Source organism: Orycteropus afer, unplaced genomic scaffold (assembly GCF_000298275.1).
Source record: "Orycteropus afer afer isolate SDZICR_OR568_19922 unplaced genomic scaffold, OryAfe1.0 scaffold00075, whole genome shotgun sequence".
Classification (NCBI taxonomy): domain Eukaryota; kingdom Metazoa; phylum Chordata; class Mammalia; order Tubulidentata; family Orycteropodidae; genus Orycteropus; species Orycteropus afer.
Genome location: NW_006921662.1, coordinates 10,629,865 through 10,635,321, shown reverse-complemented (window position 1 = coordinate 10,635,321; position 5,457 = coordinate 10,629,865).

Below are 5,457 nucleotides of genomic sequence, written 5' to 3'. Positions count from 1 at the left end.
AAATTAAAAAAAAAAAAAAAAGAATGGCCTGGAACATGGACATGAGGGTAGAACTGACCTTTGGTTTCATGCAAGGTCCAATCTTCTGAAAGTCCATACATGGGCTTCCAAATCTCTATGAGTTCTTTGGAAGTAGATGCAAACTATTTGTATATTTGTTTATTTGTATATTTTTCTAAAGAGAAGATTCATAACTTTCATCAGTATTCCATATATTAAAAAAAATGCTAAACTAGTAGTTGCACTTTCTTGATAGTAGTAAAAAACATATCACCTAAGGACATGAAACTCTCTGGTATTTTGAGTTTAGGAATTGAGATCATACATTAATGCATTCCTTCATTTATTCATTTAGAAATACTTATTTTTTGAGGTTTGTTGTTGTTACCCTCATAAAATCAGTTGGGAAATTTTTCTTTTCTCTACTTTTTGAAGTGATTTGTTTACTATTGATATTATTTCCTCTTTAATTCTTTGAAAGAATTCACCCAAGAAACTATTTGAGTCTGTGCTTTTTTATGGGTGGGAATCATAAGGAATATGTGTGAGAATTTTGATGTGGGTGAATTAATAATGAATTCAATTTCTTAAATAACTATCTAGATTTTCTGTTTCTTCTTGTGTTAAGTTTTATAAAGGAATTTATTTCACCTAAAATTTGCCAGGTTTATGGCTTATCTATTATAATTTATTTGTGCCCTTTTTTTCCTTGATCAGTTTTGCCTAGAAGTTTATCAATTTATTACTACCTTTTTCTCTTTTTTTAAAACTTTTTATTGTAGTTTGGGTGAACGTTTGCAGAGCAAATCAGTTTTCCATGCAGTAACACATACACATTTTATTTTATGTCATTGATCACATCCTCTCAATGTTACTCATCCTACTACCTCCCGGTGTATTGCGTTTCCATTTCTTCTTCTTTCTTATTCTTTCTTCCCTCTGAACTTTGTCCTTAGGCAAATGCTGCCATCTTGTTCTTGAATGGTTGTTATAAGGAGTGCATATGTTCCTAGTATTATTGTTCACATTTAGACCTGTCTATTGTTTGGCTGAAAACTGAGTCATGGGAGTGAGTTCAGTTCTAGGTCCAAAGGGTGACTAAAGGTCATAGTCCCAGGGGTTCTATCAGCCTCTATTCAACAAGTAAGTCTGATCATTTTTATGATTGAGTTTATTACTATTTTCAAAGAACCAACTTTGGTTTAGTTAATTTTCTCTATTGTTCCTATTTCTCTGTTTCATTGATTTCTGATTTTATACTTTATTATTGTGGTAGTTAAGGTTATATGTCAACTTGTCTGGCCTGGTTTTGAGTGGCTAGGCAGCTGATGGTAGTTATTTCCCCATGATGAGACTGGCAATTAACTCTATGGTGGAATCTGCCACAAGCAGCTGAGTAGCTGCTTTAGGGATGAGGTCTGCTTCCTGTAATAAGGAGGAGATTTGGGAATGGTCTCTAGGTTTTTCTTGGCACACTTGAACCCTGCATGTAGCCAGGTCTTCATTCAGCAGCCTGCCATGCTGTACCAATCTTGGAACTTTTAATGAACTTGAATCAATTGCCTGCCATGTGGTGTGGTAATATCGGGACTGTGCCTTTTCATTTGTTGACCTTGGGTTTGTCAGCCTCAGCAGCCAGCAGTTGCCTGAGTGAAGAATAGCCTCCAGCTTCAGAGGGCCGGGGGGAAGCCTAAGGTTAAGGAGCTTTCACCTAGCCCCTAGAGCCTGGCACTTGGAACTTGGACTTCTAGCCTCCAAAATTGTAAGAGAATAAACTGTTTGTTAAAGCCATCCCATTTGTGGTATTTCTGTTAGAATGGCACTAAGTAACCAAAACAATTATTTTCTTCCTTCTACTTTTAATTTGATGTATGTTCATTCTCTTGTCACCTTCTTTAACAGAAGCTTAGATCATTCATTTCGGCCTTTTATCTTTTCTAATATATGCATGTAATACTAAAAGTTCTCTCTATACATTGTTCTAGTTTCATATCACAAATTTTGATATATCATACCTTTATTATCATTCAGAGCAAAGTATTTTCTCATTCATGGTGATTTCCTCTTTGACCTGTTGCTTATTTAGAAGTATGCTGCTTAATTTCCCAAAAAAAGGGTAGTTCCTAGTTACAATTTTGCTCTTTATTTATAGATTAATTCTACTGTTGTCATCAAATCTACTCTGAATGATATTCAATACTTACTTTATGCCAAGGATATGGTCTATTTTGGTAAGTGTTTTGTATGTATTTTCTCATTGTTTGGTACAGTGTTTATTGACATAGAAACCAAGTTTCATAACTGCATTATTCAAATGTTCTATGTCTTATTGATATTTGTCTGCCTTTTCTATCAACTATTAAAAGTTCAAATTGTTATATCTTCCTAGTAGATTACCCCTCTACTTAATAATGCTTTTCTTTGTTAAAGTCTGCTTTGCATGATATTAGCATAATATACCAGATTCCTATTGGTTAGTGTTTGCATGGTATAATTTTATCTATCATTTTATCAGCTTTTGATCTCTTTAACTATATTTCATAAATTGCATATAATTGGATATTTTCATTCTTTCTGATCATTGTAGTCTTTTATTTGGAGTATTTAGTCCATTTATATTTAATGTATTTACTGATGTATTTTGTTTTTTCTTTTGGTGTCTATCCTGTTTGAGGTTCATTGGACTTCCTGAATGTATGGATGTAGTCTCATCTTTCATCATAGCAGAGAAGTTCTCCTCCAACAAATCTTGGACAATTTTCTCAGTGGTTTTATTTTTCTCTTCCTGTTCTGGAATTCTGATTATAATAGGTTATTCCTTTTGATGGTATTCCACATGAATCTTAGGCTTTCTTCATTTTGTTTTTGATCTTTTTTCTGATTGATTCCTTTCCAAAGAAGTTTTCAGGTATTTGTCTTCAGTCTCATTAATGCTGTCTTCCATTAATTCGATTCTACTCCTTTGCCCTTTCAATGTGTTAGCTATTTCTGAAAATTTAATATTAATCTTCTGAATTTCTATCTGTACATTTGCATCATTTCTAATTTTTCATTTATTTTCTCATTTTGTTCTTGTATTGTCTTCCAAAGTTGTTCTAGGGTTTTGTCTGTGTTTCCCTCAATTTTGTCAGTCTTTTCCTTGATGTGTCTCTCAATCTGTTGAAGGTACCTAAATATAATTCTTTTGAATTCCTTATCAGGGAGTTCCAATGCTGCTTCTTCCTCAGGGATGTGTTCTAGGTCTGTATCCTGGTCCCTTGTTTCTACTGTTTTATCTTGCTTCTTTCTGTGTACTGTGATGATCTGTTGTCTCCGAGACATTGTGACTTTGTTGTATTTATATTTAATTGATGATTGTCTGTTGGAGTGATTCACCCAATATTTTCTTTCTTTTTCCTTTTTTTTGTATGTATCTGAGTAAGCAGGATACTGTGCTCCTCTATTTGCTAGTTTGCAACACTTATGCACTCACCACCTCTCTCCTGGTGGGTGTGATAGAGAATGAGAGTAGCTGCACAGGTCTCTCTTAACTCTTTGTGAAGAGCAGTTAAGGGTGAGTCAGGCTTTTATTGGTGGTTATGTATTGTTGGCCAGCTGATGCAGAAGGAACCAGTGGCTCTCACTGAGTAACTGCAGCTCTAGGAGGTGTGGGTGTGGTTGGGTCATATGGGCATGGTTGCTGTCTCCCACTCAGTTAGACAAAAACAACAATCAAAAAACCATCAGAAAAGTAAAAGCAAGAAGGCAAAAAGCACACACCATATAAACACACAGCAACATCACCAAAAAGAGAAAAAAGAAAAGGCAATAAATGAGAAAAAATATTTAAAGAAATACTTTTAAAAGCCAAAAGAAATATGAATAGAAAAATGGGGAGGGGGACATACTATTTGGGAGAGGGAAACAAGAGAAAAGAGGTAGAGTAGGAGAACACTGAAGAAAAAAACTGGGAAAAATGCAAAAAGAAAAACAAAGAATAGAGCCATGAGAAAGAAAAAAATGGGAATCAGGAAAAGGGAAGAGAGAAAAAGCCAAAAACTGGAACCTGGGAAGGGAAGAAGAAAGAATAATAATAAAAAGGATGAAAAAATAATAATATAATTTTAAAACAGACAAAAACAAACTAAAAAAAAAAAAGAAAAATCTGGGTGGGCCAGGGCAGGGCACCCAGCTCCATCAGAGCACACAGACTTGGATGGAATTCTTGCCAGCCCAGAAGATGGGTGGGAGTGAGGAACAGCTGCACCTTTGTTCACCCAGAGGGTGTGGGGTATAAGAGTAACAAGGGGAATATTGTACCTTTCCAGTCCTCATGTCTGGTATGTGCTTGCAGTCCCCAGCAAGTGGACTTAGGTCCCTGGAATCTGAGAAAATGCTTTCCCTTTAAATATCCAAAATGGTTGAACCGCTTGTAAAAATTCAAAATGGCTGCACCCTCCAGACAGCCAAAAGTCCACAGTGCAGCCCATCTCCCTCTTCACTGCTTTCCCTTTTCATTCACCAGCCACCAGTGCAGTCCTCCATGCAGCCCCTGGCTAGCAGATCTGATTTTTAGGTTAATTCTTAGGTCCTAACACCACTTAGCAATATCCAAGCTGTCCATGCCATCAGGATGACTGACAGTCCACAACTCTGTATGTCTTCTTTATTAGTGTTTTCATGCAGGTTCTTCTATTAGTTGGAGTTTAGTCCACTTCAGTGTCTTTCCTTTCAAAGCTCAGGGGTCCAGGATTATCTTTTGTATCTGTGTTAATGGTTCCTCTTTTCTTTGTTGAAGAGGGTTTGTGTAGTTCTCTGCCTATTCTGCCATCTTACCAGAACTCCCTATATTTTGTTTTTATATAACCATTTTAGATTACTGTGGTAGTTAAATTTGTGTTTCAACTTGTCTGGGCCTGGTTGAGTGGCTGGGCAGCTGGATGTAGTTATTCCCCATGGTGAGATTGGTAATTAACTCCATGGTGGAATCTATTGGAGCAGCTGAGTAGCTGGTTCCTGTATATAAGAAACATCTCTGGGAATGGTTTCTAGCCTTTTGTCATGCTTTAACCCTGTATGTAGCCAAGCCATTGTTCAACAGCCTGCCATGCCCTGCTGATCTTGGGATTTCACCTGGGCTTGAATTAGTGGCCTGCCGTGTTGTTTGGTAACATTGGGACTGTGCCTTTTTACTTGTCAACCTTGGGCTTGTCAGACTCAGCAGCCAGAAGCTGTCCGAGTGAAGAAGAGCCTACAGCTTCAGTGGGCTGGGAACAGGAGACAAAGCTGAAACCCAAGGTTAAGAGGCTTTCACCCAGCCCTTAGAGCCTGGCACTTTGAACTCAGACTTAAAGCCTCCAAAATTGTAAGAGAATAAACTCCTTTTTGTTGAAGCTATCCCATTTTAGGTATATTCTTGTCAGAGTGGCACTAGGTAACCAGAACAATTACCAAACCAAAAAATCAAACTCCCTGCCA